This window comes from Myotis lucifugus, unplaced genomic scaffold (genome assembly GCF_000147115.1).
Source record: "Myotis lucifugus unplaced genomic scaffold, Myoluc2.0 scaffold_20, whole genome shotgun sequence".
In the NCBI taxonomy this organism is placed as follows: Eukaryota; Metazoa; Chordata; class Mammalia; order Chiroptera; family Vespertilionidae; genus Myotis; species Myotis lucifugus.
In genome coordinates this window covers 3,379,409-3,393,339 of record NW_005871068.1, presented here as the reverse complement: position 1 = coordinate 3,393,339, position 13,931 = coordinate 3,379,409, and the positions used below count along the sequence as shown (strand labels likewise).

Genomic DNA, 13,931 nt, shown 5'->3' with positions numbered 1-13,931 from the left:
TGACAATTTCCCCTAAAGTGTTGGGTGTTCCTAGCTTCATCCTTTTTCCCATTTTGCTTACCCTCATCCTCAGACAGATGCCTCTTGCTTTTATTTTTATCACTCCTCACCTGAGGATTTTCCATTGATTTTTAGAAAGAGTGGGAGAAAGAGTGGTGAGGGGAGAGAACAGAGGGGGAAGAGAGAGAGTGAGAGACATCAATTGGCTGCCTCCCACACAAGGGAACTAGAACCTCCAACCCTTTGGTGTGTGGCCAACACTTTATCCGAGGAGCTACACTGTCCAGAGTGATGCCTCTTACTTTTAAAAGTCGGATGTAACTCTATGATTTAGGGTTCTTGGTCTCTATAAAGGTAGAGACCAGAGAGAAGGGATTGAGCCAGTAGCTCTCCTATGGAGCGATTTGGATGAGTCCACCAGAGACCCAACTGCATGTGATGAATAATAACTTTTAGTCTTCCCCAGCCCTTGAGGCAGTGCATGTGGACGTGTGCATGTGGATATTTACATATGTACCCCACACTCATGAATGTATGAACTGGAGGAAGTTACTACAGTGGAGGGGTTCCTCATAACTAGGTCTGTCTGGCATGAAGTATTTAACATTCTCCCATGACCTTAAAAATATACATTTTTATAAAATGAAAACCATAATAAATGTTTTGAATATTAAAAAATCAATCTACAGAGGAAAATTAATGGAGAAAGCTATTTGCCCTGTACTTTTTCAACAATGTTGCTGTTAGTTGTATGCATCTCTAGTTCAACTCTTGCCATTGGACATTCACCAAGTAGGTTTTTCTTGCGTTTCTCTCCTCTACCTCTAGAAACAAACCTATTAATTTTTTTCTTCCTTCTCTGGCGAGTGGTGAATCCTTTCTTGTGTGATCAGGTTGCGGATAGACTTGTAAGGGTGTTTGCTGCATACAGTGTAAAGCATTGTGACCACCAATACACTTCAATGGTTTCAACTGAAAAAAAAAAAATAAGTGTCACATTGACCAAAGAGGGGATTATTTCAAAATCAGTAAGAATAACAATGGAATGGGTTTCAATACATCAAATATTGGAAAATGTATGAGTTCATAAATTTACTCAAATGAAAAACACAAAAATTTTAACTCTCACTGATCACCTTTGTAGAATGCAAGGGAACCAATTCATTTGTATGAAAATAAAGCAAAAGGAACAAGCATTTATTTTGACTTCCTTTACAAAGTCTACCTCAGAGTAAAAGAAACTAGTGCATGAGGAAAGAATCTTTCTTCATAGAAGTATTCCGGCAAATAAAGAAGGAATGACAGAATTAGAATATCCACTAATGAATTAATGGACCTAAAACTATGACCATTAACTGCTAACATTACAGAAAGAGAAACTACCAGATATGACATGCCTCTTACATACAATCCTACTTATGAAAAATTCTTGCCAAAGAATCAAAACTGAATCTCAGCAAGCCTTTATATCTAACTACCAATTTACCAACTTAATAGAAATACAGGGGACATAGTAAAATGTTAAATGACACTGTGGGGGATGCATTTGGCAAAATCTAGACTCTGAAAACTTCTACAGGTCAAACAATCCAGTTCAACAAATTAGAAATTTAGAAAAAGAGATTCACGATTTAAGAGAAATAAAAGATATATCAACAAACTGGATCAAAATGGATCACATTTGAATCCTGTTTCAAGCAATTAGACTGTTTAAAAAGATGTTTATGGCACAACTGGAGAAATTTAGGCACAGACTGCATATTTGATGATTCTAAGAAATTACTGTTTTGTGGATGCGATTATGATATTGTGGTTATGCTTTAAAAAAATCTTTGTGGCATATACATACAATGGAATATTATTCAGCCTTAAAAATGACTCAAGTTCTCACACGTTACAACATGGATGAACCTTAAAGACATTATGCTAAGTGAAATAAGCCAAACACAAATGGACAAATATTGTATGTCACCACCTATATGAGGTATCTACAATAATGAAATTCATAAAGACAGTATGTAGAAGGGTGGTTGCTAGGGGCTGGGGGAGAAGTGGAATGGGGACTTATTGTTTAATGGGTATAAAGTTTCAGTTGGGGATGATGAAAATGGTGTGGAAATGAATGGTAGGGATGGTTGCACAACGCTGATGTACAGCCCTGGCTATTGTGACTCAGGTGGTTGGGTGTCATCCTATTCACCAAAAGGTTGCCAGTTTGATTCCTGGCCCAGGTTATGCACATGCAGGAGGCAGCTGCTCAATGTTTCTGTTTCTCTTTCTCTCCCCGCCACCCAAAAAGTAATTTTAAAATATTTTTAAAAACAATGTGAGTGTACATGACACTGAACTGTATAGTTAAAAATGGTTAAAATGGTACATTTTATGTTATCTATATTTTACCACAATAAAAAGAGTTTTTATCTTTTAAAGACGCTGAGACAGTGACTGTGATACACTTAAAAATATTCAGGGTGGCCTGGCTGGTGTGGCTCAGCAGTTGAGCATCGAGCTATAAACCAGGTCTAGGTTCGATTCCTGATCAGGGCATGTGCCCAGGTTGCGGGCTCGATCCCCCAGTGGGGGGCCTGCAGGAGTCAGCCAAGCAATGATTCTCTCTCATCGTTGATGTTTCTGTCTCTCTCTTCCCCTCCCTTCCTCTCTGAAATCAATAAACATGTTTAAGGGGAAAAAAGAAATCTCAAAATAGCCCTATGATTTCAGTGCCATTGTTAACCTCCACTTTGGAGATAAGGAAACTGAGGCACTGACTGGTTTAAGTCACATATCCAAGCAAGCTCTGACAAGGAATGGTGCAGCCGGGATTCAGATCCAGGCACTGCAGGTTCAGAGTCCTTGACTTCCCCCCATATTGGCTATCTTTATCTCTTACAAATAGAACATTCATATCACTTTCTAAGAAATCCAGCTTAACCCGCCCTTGCTAAATTCCTAAGACTCTTGAGTGCTTTATTCAAGGTCAATGGCCCTTAGAAAAACTGCAGCTGTGAAACTCTTCAGCTGATGAAAGAAATCCTGGCTCCCTGAGAGGGTCCTGCATCCACGCTGCAGTGTCCCCAGCCCTTGACCTGTGAGCAATAGGGTGTGCAAGGGGAAGGTGATTCTGATCCACACACCAAATGATACCGGAAGCATCTGGCATCCCTGCAGAGTTCATTGTAATGGTATTTGACCCATGTTAAAAGTCTCCCACCTGAAGTGAGAAAATGAGGATCTGTATGTTGAGCTTGACACAGAGAGGTTACATTATAGTGTGACAAATGAGATTAATAGTATCTAGACAAGTTTTCAAGCACACCTGGGAATACATTACTGACACATTACAGGAATATGCCAATATACTTTTATTCCCATACATGCAGAAAAACACTTTACCCTTACAATTCGAGACAAACCCGTACTACAATCATACCCAAATCTTTTAATTTTCTCTTCTAAACTAAAACTCTTAATTTTTTTGTGAGTTTTAGGCATCACTGGTGAGGGGAGAGTATTTTTGGCAAGAGCTTTGCCAAGCCCTGGCTGGTGTGGCACAGTTGGTGGGAGTGTCATCCCATGAACCAAAGGGTTGCATGTTTGATTCCCCATCAGGGAACATGCCCAGGTTGGGAGTTCAATCCCTGGTGGGGTGCTTGCATGAGGCAACCAATCAGTTTCTCTCTCTCAAAAAAAAAAAAAAAAAAGGAAAAAATTTGCCAAGATCAAGTTTCTTTTGCTTTCATTTCAATGTCATGTGGCTTATCATTACTATGCCAATTTTTAATAAATGTGTTATAAGTGCACTAGAGGCCTGATGCACAAAATCCATGCAAGAGTAGGCCTTCCTTCCCCCAGCTGCTGGCACCAGCTTCCCTCTGGCACCCGGATTCCGGGCTTCCCTCACAGCCCCAGCTTCATCTGGAAGGTCATCCGGAAGGATGTCCAGTCTAATTAGCATATTATGCTTTTATTATTATAGCTATAATATGCATTTATATTTATTTATATACATAAATGTTTATACATATAAACATATATATTCTCATCATTAAAATGTTAATTCCTCCCAAATTGATATGTATATATGCACACCCATATATACAAACATTTTATATACATTTGTGTATACAGTTAATACAACCCAACCAGAATCCTAAGGGACTGGGTTGGGAATACGGAAAGTTATTCTAGAGTTCATATGGAAGAATAAATGGCTGCAAACTGATGGCCAGGCCATTTTTTAAGGGGAAAAATAGTAAATGCTTATCTTACCCAATATTAAAAATTACTGTAAAATACTAAAATAAAATCTGGTATTAGTACAGGAATAAATAAATAAGTCAGTGGAACAGAATGGCGACATCACAAAGAGATCCAAACATATATAAGAACTCACCACATGAGCAGAAATTCCACAAAGGGGGAATTTTACATCTTTGCCAAAATGATAGATTATTTAATATAAGGTGATGACAGAATTGCTAACTATCCAAAAGAAAGCAAAACTAGACCTTTACCTCATGCTGTATAATAAACACAAATAAGAATAATACTAAAGGAAAATTTAGGATAGTTTTATATTACCTTAATGCAATGGAGATCTTATGAAGAAGACAATTAACCTAGGAACCATAAAGGAAAAGATAAGACATAATTAACTACATTTTTTAAACCTTAATTTTTTGTATAGCCAATTATATCTAGTGATGTTGAAGGTTTGAGGAAACAGGCACTCTCATATATTGTTGGTGGAAATATGTTACAAATTTTTTGATAATTTTATAATATGAAATGTCAACCAATAAATAAAATGTCAAAATTAAAAATATACATGCTTCTTGCCCTAGCTGGTTTGGCTCAGTGGATAGAGCGTCGGCCTGTGGACTGAAGGGTCCCAGGTTCGATTCCAGTCAAGGGCACATGCCTGGGTTGCGAGCTTGATCCCCAGTAGGGGGCATGCAGGAGGCAGCTGATCAATGATTCTCTCTCATCATGGATGTTTCTATCTCTCTCTCCCTCTCCCTTCTTCTCTGAAATCAAGAAAAATTTATTAGAAAAAAAAGAATAGCTCTTTTTAAAAAAAGTTCAGTAAGAGGACATCATCCTTTACATTAATACTGTTAATTGAAACGTTATGGGTATGTGTCTGCTGGTGTTTCATATATGTTGCTTGATTTGACTTTGTAGTTTCACAAGAACTAAAAGCAGAAGGATTTATAGCTGATGTTACGCTAGCACATAAAAAAATAACTTAAGTCAACCCTAGAACCCAAGAGAATTTTTTAAAGGGTCTGAATATGTAGGTCCGAAAACTTTCATAATAACAAGTATATAATTAATTACATAATAAAAGAAACTAGAATTTACTCACATTTGAGAACGAGTCCCTTTTAGTGTTGAAATCATAGCAAAGAAAACGGAAGCAAAGCAAACTCTCCAGGTCTAATTAGGCCAGCTGAAGTATTGACTCAAAGTTGTTATATGTGAGCTGCCTCCAGCCTGTTAGGTCAAAGTTGTTGCATTTGTTGTATATAATACACTATAGTGTATAATGGAATTTCTTTCTTTGGATTTCTTGGTCTTTTTATAACAGGAGAGTCAAAACTGTTTGTGAAGGTTTACCAGTGGTCGGCAAACTCATTAGTCAACAGAGCCAAATATCAACAGTACAACGACTGAAATTTCTTTTGAGAGCCACATTTTTTAAACTTAAACTATATAGGTAGGTACATTGTTATTAACTTAATTAGGGTACTCCTAAGCTGGCCTTTGCTAAAAACGTCCTCAATCTGATTGAGGTACGTTCGCTGAGGTTGACCCCTTCCAACTCTCCCATCCACACTCGTCTTGTATACTTGTTTCGTCTATCTTTTGTCACCCGCACGCGATTTGCGGACACGACTAGCACTAACCACTGCACATGAGACTGCTGACTGGCTCACTTAACTCATGCATGAATCGCGCGCACCTCCCCCACGCTGCGTATCCCGCGGCCCGCCTGCGCCGTGTCTCCGTCACCCGACCGACACCCCCCACTTCTAAAGCCACTTCTTCAAAATAGACTCACCCAGGCCGAAAACCAACTTCTGCGCATGGGCCACGAAGTTTCAATCGCACTGTCTGTGTGCGCCCGCACGTGGTATTTTGTGGAAGAGCCACACTCAAGGGGCCAAAGAGCCGCATGTGGCTCGCAAGCCGCGGTTTGCCGACCACTGGTTTAGCCCATCTCCTGTCTGGTTCAGAAATCGGCCTATTCTAAATCATCTCCAGACTCCCACTCATATTTTGTTCTTTCTTTTTTTCCTTAATCCTCACTCGAGGATATGTTTTTATTGATTTTAGAGAGAGGGAGAGGGAGAGAAACATCGATGAGATAGAAACATCGATTGGTCACCTCCTGCATGCATCCTGACTGGGATTGAACCCACAATCTGAGCATGTGCCCTGACTGGGAATCAAACCCGAGACCTTTTGGTGTAGGGGCCAACACTCAACCAACTGAGCCACACCAGCCAGGGCACCACCCATATTTTGAATTTATGACCAAGAAATAAATTATTTTCACCTTCACACATAACCCAAACACTTCACACATTCGGTGGTGTCCTAAACTTAATAAATGATACACACAAATGCTTTAAACTTCTAATGGAAGTATTTTAAGGCTGACTTTTTCTCAAAACAAATCAAAACATGGGAATTTTTAAAAGCAATCGCATTTGGGCATATTTCAGACACTTCTGAAATGATTGCTGGCAAAAATTAACTTCCAAAGCGACCTTGTAATAAACACATCGCGAACAATGCAGTCAGGTTCCGTGGCTCTGCCTCTCAGCGTGCTCCTCAACCTGAGAAGCCAGAATGCTGCGAGACAAGATGCATGTCTGCAAGGAATGTGATGCAATAATCATGTGTCTACAATTCCATTATGGTATAATTAATCTTAATTACACATTAAATTCTGCCTGAATTAAAAGACTCACATCGCTTGAATCTTGTTTGTGGTGCCTGTAATTTCAGCGTGTTATTTTGAGAAATGTGAAATAATAAACCTTCTAAAGCAAAATGGTGACTTCAGGGACCCTGTTCTTTGGGGCTCTGAGAGCCCCACTGTAGTCAGCCCAGCCCACTTTTCCCATTTGCCAGGACCAGGTGAGAGCGCTTTACATCCCTATCTCCCATTCCCAGGCTGAGAGGCAGTCAGCGCCTGGGAAAAGAAGTGTGGATTACATAGCCAGTCACCTGACAGCAGGGGGCGTCACCCACACCTCTCCCTGTGTTTGTGTTTCTCTACATTGTTCTGAAGGCAGACTAGAGACTTGGCACTCACCTCCTTTTCAGAGCACCATTGTGAGAATTTCCTGGGTTCTCTTTCAATCTTCCCTCTCCTGCTTCCACAGGCACTTATTAACCTTTTTGGAGCTTCTCCAGGCACACCCAGCAACTCCTACAAGAGCAAAGAATCTTCTGAGAAGGCGGAAAGCTGCACCCACAGCAGCATCTTTATTATGGTACAATTCAGACACAGCCTGTACTTCTGTGAGGCCAGGATCATGAGATCATTTTGTGCATTTGTACGTAACGAAGCCATGGTGCCAATGAGGACTTTTTGAAAAACTTCCACAGAGATAGGACTTCAAATGTTCTACATCTTGCTGAGGGGGAAGAAAAATGTCTGGAACTATTATGGTCTCTAGAAATGTAAAAACCAAATCGTGGTTTATGCATTTTAGCAGGGCACATTTTGAGCCTGAGAAGGACAAATTTTGCTTCTCTTTGGAACAGAGAAGAAAATGTTCACTAGGAGGCCTGCACCTAAAGTGGAAGGCTACCAGCCCTAGCTGGTTTGGCTCAGTGGATAGAGCATTGGCCTGAGGACTGAAGGGTCAAGGGCACATGCCCAGATTGTGGGCTTGATCCCTGGGGGTGGGGGGGTGCAGGAGGCAGCCTATCAGTGATTCTTTCTCATCATTGATGTTTCTATCGCTTTCTCCCTCTCCCTTCCTCTCTGAAATCAATAACATATATTTTAAAAATTAAGAAATAAATATAGTGGAAGGCTACCAAAGGCACCATACTCTATGTTATACTAAAAACTTTCAGCAAAGGAACTGGAGCAAAATTGGAAAGAAATGATGGTCGATGCCCTGAGGAGGGAGGAAGACACGGAACGCCTGCAATGAGGATGATGATGAAAGCATCAGTAGCTAGAAAACTGGAGGCTCCACATGAAAGATTCATCTACTCCCTGAAGCCCAGCAGCACCTCTGCATCCTTTCTAGACAATATGGTGAAGTGGAACATCTACTCCGTAAAGGGACCCTCAAAATCACAGCGAAATGAATGAACTTGGTCTCTCTCTTCTTGATTTTCCTGCATTTTCCAGGGGCACTATTGGATTATAAAGCTTCCCTTTATGGCCCAGCCAGCATGGCTCAGTGGTTGAGCATTGACCTATGAAGCAGGAGGTCACGGTTCGATTCCCTGTCAGGGCACATGCCCGGGTTGCGGGCTGGATCCCCAGTGTGGAATGTGCAGCAGCTCATCATTGATGTTTCTATCTATCTCTCTCCTTCGCCCTTCCTCTCTGAAATCAATACAAATATTTTTTTTAAAAGTAAAATAAATAAAGCTTCCCTTTATGAAAGATATACCATGTCCATAGACTGAAGGACTCGATACTGTAGAGATGTCAGTTCTCAAGAGGCCAGAAACAGACCCACACATATACTGTCACCTATTTCATGAAAAAGGTCGAAGCTACTGGAGTACTCTTAATGTGCTGTTCCGTGATCTAGATCCTGGTTAAATCAGTGTTGAGTTTGTGAAAATTTAACAAGCTGTACATTTATGATATGTGCACTTTTCTGTTTACATATTATACGTCAACTAAAAGTTTGGTTTGAATCCCTTTATAAGAGTCAAAAGACATTTTTCAAAAGATTAAACTGTCCTTATTCAAAGCAGAAAAATAAAAGAATATGTTCAAAATTTGGATGAATTCAATGGTGATTTGGTTCCTAGTTTCTCTTTTATAGAATTTTAAGTAGTTTGCCTCTTTTAAATATCTAGATACTGCTTGTTCTTCTCCACTCACCATAGTCTGATTTCTTTTCTTGGGTGGTTTATCTTCTCCATTCTTTTTCCTACCCATATACTTTAAGGCAAATGAAAAGCTTACCAGGTCTTTTCTATGATGTAATTAAACCAGGATCCTTTGCTTCAGCCACTGCATCAAGTTTCTTTGTTCACAGAAAACAAGTAGAACTGAAGGAAAAATATAATGTTAGTGCTAAGTAGTCTCACTTCAAATGTTTCCTGTTTGCCTGCTGAGAAATGCTTCCCCTTTTCACAAAAAGCACACAGGTCTTCCTAAAGGCCCTGGGACTGGACCTGTTACATTTTCTGTGGTGAAGTTAGGTATCTTTAGATTAATGCTTTCAGAGCTAACAATTAGGTTTTGCAGGACACCTTATTAAATGAGTGATGGATCGCTTATTATTTAGCTCGGGCCATATACTAAACCTGACAAGCTCAGGGGAGGCCTGCATGGCGGGTTTACAAACTCAGAGACCTAAAGTAACCACATAGGATGGTCTGAAATTAAAACTTCCTAACTAAAAGCAGTTCATGGCAGATAGTCATGTCCTAGGCCTGTATCTTTCGTGACAAAGGTCAATCTTTACCTTAACTGAGCTGTCTACTGTCTTTTTGCATCTATAACATACCTTTGGAATGTCAGGGTGTTAGGGGCAAAAATAGAATATTGGGGACTAGCTACAGTTATAAAAGAAATATTAATCATGCTCTATTAACTATGATTGCCCTGTTCTGATTAAAGAAAGGGCATTCTAACCTGGCTGGGTGTTGTACGCCCCCAGGACCTGGCAGTCAACCTTGGACCTGGGAATTAACCTTGGAATGTGGTCCATTCTCATTCAAGAACTGCCTAATATCATGGAAAGATGAATAACCTTGTTGCCCAAACAATGGAGTCCTGCCCCAGTCTGCATAGTCTACTTCCCCATGCTTGTAATCCCTACTTCCCCACATAATCCTCATCCTACCCAGTATAAGCAGCTGGATTTTAGTGGATGACCTGCTGCTCTCCCATACTGCCGGCAGTATTGGAATAAATGCTCATATATAATTCAACCCTGTCTCTGCTGAATTGGCTCAAGTAATAACAGGCAGCCTGGACCCATTGGTAGTTCGGTTTCACGGCTAATCACAATCACCTCAGGGTACAATCTCCCACCAGATCACAGACCATAGAACCCCTCATTGTTACCTTGTCTCCCCCACCCCACATACTATCTCTATGTGCTGTAAATGTTAATTGTTAATCATCCATACCCACCAATGTAAAAGAAGTGTCTCTCTGTTTTACTCTTTATCCAATCTCTGATATTTCCATGCTCTGCTTTCTCCCGCCTCCCTAATCTATCACCAATGGATTTCATGTACCCCCCCCCCATGCCTCATCCGTTGATTGTAATGTATAAAATAAGGTGCAAGACTGCCATTCTCTGGAGCATTTTCTCAATCTGTTGAGAGTGTGCTTCCCAGCCATTGTCGTCAGTTTGGCTCAAATAAACTCACAAAAATTCTTAGAGGTTTGGATGTATCCTACGTGGACAGCTCCATTTGGAAATCTGCAACCCAAGACTCACTGAAGTCGATAAGTGGTGGAAAGAAAGGGCATTCTGGCATGAAGACTGTTTATAAGTTATACTGGGTTTGTGCTCATATTCCATGAAACTTATTGAAGAGACTTGGAAATTTGATTGTTTTCTAGTTCAAATTCTATTCATCTAGAAACCACCCCCAAACAGAGAGATGCATGGCTCTACATATGATGTGTGCCTCTGCAAAATGAGGGGCACAATGGCAGCACAGAGATACATTAAAAAATACATAATGTAACTTGTCTTAATATACTTTTCTGAGTCTAAAAATATGCCAGACCAAAAGAAACATATTTACATAAAAAGCAGACAAGGTCAAATAACAAAGAAAGCCCTTAATTAGTTGTAATCAACTTTAATTTGCATACCGTATATAATTCCTAAATGATTGTTAATAATAACTTTATATAATGGACTTCCAATTTTCATGAAAATGGCACATTTTGATAAGCAGACACAAAACCCTAGTACTAATAAGGTTTAATTTGCATACATTAGACTGATTATCCAAACAAAAGGATTACAGTATTACTTCTCCATACGTTTGTGTCCTTATTATGCACATTTATTAACTTCACAAAAGCTAGCTGTTAGTGACAAACAATAGCCATGGTTGAAAGAGAAATCTAAGGAATGAATAAGGTACATTTGAATGCTAAAGAGCAAAGTTTATATATCAGAAATGTTGAACTTAACTGTTTGTTGGCTAAAGGGGATGGAATCCCACACAGGATGCTTATCTTCTGAATAAATCAGGCTGTACTTGCGACCTGAAAAAAAAACCAACAATGCCCTAACACACCTCATCACTGGAATTTCCTAATGAATTGATCTCATGCTAGAAAGCTCCGACACTGGAATATGCTGAGAATTCATGAGTAGACACAGAATTAAGCTTTAAATGTGTAGTTCTAGGATACAGTGTTAATAAATATATTTCAACGAGCTTAGTTTTCAGGCGAGTAAATAATAATATAGGTGGCATTAGTATTGATATTGGTTCCTAATGGTATCATTTATACCCTGCAATTAAAGTTTAAGCGCTAAATAAAGCATTAGTAGGAGATCCGGGTTGGCTTTTCTTATACGCGAACACAAATGAGGCTCACGGGTGTTTGGATAGGAGCCAAAAAACTTGCAACTTCACCACAAGCTACTTCTGGGGTTTTCCTCTGTGCTCTTGCAACTTGGCAAGAGACAGAATTAGAATACCAGGAAACGGTTTCCAGAGAAGGCAAGAGGAACTGGAAGCCCCAGGAACTGAACTGAACACCACCGGGGTTAACTCTGACCCTTCCACTCATCAAATCAAAGATAAAAGCCATCTGGGAGGAATTTGTACATCTCAACATCCAGCAAGATTTTTGCCAGTGCGGTGCTGAACATTCTATGCTTAAAATAAAGGACAACTTTGCTACAGGACCAAAGGCTTTACATTATTCTGTGTTTCCCATGAACTGTGGCACCCTGCTCAGAGCTCCCAAGTACTGCAAGGGCTGGGTTATAGGAAGTAGATGCGTTTTAACTGGCAATCCTCTGTTGAACGGGATTCTCCAAGGGTTCCCTCTTTCATTTGCAGAGCCTAGAAAATACCTAATTCAATGGCTGAGTTCAATGTCCACTGGTCAAAGGACTGAACACTCTTAGGAAAACAGTGTCTCCAAGATGCCCTCCCCTACCCCCGCCCCCACCCCAGGTGTGGCTGTGCTAATGGATGTTTGTTGTCTGTATTTGATCAAGTGTTCCAGGACCTGCCCTAAACTGCTACAAGTATCTGAGGTGAAAAACATCTTTAAACCAAAATAAGACTGGAAGGTTAACAGGAAGTTCTGCTTGTCAAAATAAACAAAGGAGTTCCGCTGAATATTGTTCCTCCTGGTATGAACTTAGAGCCTTTAAATCTATTTCAAATGGGGCAAGTAGTAGTAAAGGGTTCTCCACCATTCCATGTGACAACCACTGTGCAGGACCCATAACAACAGACTCATTATTGTGACAATCAAGCTGAGGTAGACAACATTTCAAAATGTCACAATAAAACCAGAATTAACTGTTTTTATCATTCAGTTACTAAGTTGACATACAATGCCGATAGTGCCTCTAATCACTACTATTTTACCAACCCCAAAAATCAGTTATCTGAATGTGCCCATGGTGGTTCCATTGACTTCAATGGGGTCACCGACACACGAGAGAACACAGAACTTTGGTCCTGAAAATAAATACCAAACTAGCAGTTTATCTAAAGGCAATATTTAGGTGGCAACTTTCTTTTGACAAAACCCAAAGGCGTGTTAACCCTATTGTTATGTCCTCAGTTACCTCTACATGTGGATTTTCAAAACGGGGAGCCTCTGGCCCAGCCAGGCTGGGGCATTTTCCTTTGAGGCAGGTGCAGAGCTAGAACTGCCTGGGCCCCTCCCAGGAAGCTTCGCTTTGGCTCAACCCTGGCCACTGAGTGGGAGGCTAAGCTTCTAGACCCAGACCCCCAGGAAGAAAACATAATCCAACACCATGAGGCAGGAAGCAGAGTCTCCAAGCTGAGAACATTAACTTACAAAAGTGAGAGGGGAAACATAGTCTCGAGGAAGGAACATAACTTCCATTAGCATTTCCTTGGCTCAAACTCCCAAAGAAATTCACACTCCAATTCTTTACCTTTCCGCAGGGCATTGTGGAAAAGAAAGAAAGATCTCTTTGTCAATGCCGAGTGCTGCTGCTTTTCAGGCGCTTTGCTGTGGAGCAGAAAGCACTTCAGATTTCGCAAGAGAACAAAGGCCAACTTGCCTACTTACCTGATTACTGAGTAATGTCATCTTCGCAGGATCTTCTAATGGTGCAGCAGTTGCCACCATGATTCAGTCACATCCCAGGAAACCTTCCAACAAAAGTATAAAACCCACATCAAACTTCAGAAGATAAAAACTCACAAAACAAAAACCTATGTAAACGATGATCCCTCTAATCTCACCTACGATCCCCAAATCACTTCGGCCTGTAGCTAGGCTCTAAATGAATCATATAACATTCAAATTCTGTGCATACCATTGTATCTCATCTACTTGCATGAGAATATAAATGCGTTGTGCCTTAGTTTGTCTGGGATATGACACTGCTGAACCTACCATCTTTTGTGTACTAATTCCATTATTTAATATTTTCCTTTCCTCTCGGTAAAGACTCATCCAATCTTCTTTTCACCCACCACAGTCTTCTCTAAGTGTTAACCAAATTACCTCATGAAGA

The 13,931-nt window shown here is 40.3% G+C and overlaps 1 long non-coding RNA gene across 1 annotated transcript; it reads right to left on the bottom strand.

Annotated features, from left to right (window-relative positions):
• Positions 1–898: 898 nt before the first annotated feature.
• On the bottom strand, positions 899–13,555 carry LOC106696590. Its single transcript, XR_002828453.1, has 6 exons — positions 13,481–13,555; positions 11,382–11,455; positions 9,179–9,264; positions 7,328–7,444; positions 4,582–4,619; positions 899–972 (listed from the first exon to the last, which is right to left on the bottom strand). It is a non-coding gene; the product is annotated as an uncharacterized LOC106696590 (long non-coding RNA).
• Between the last annotated feature and the right edge of the window lie 376 nt (positions 13,556–13,931).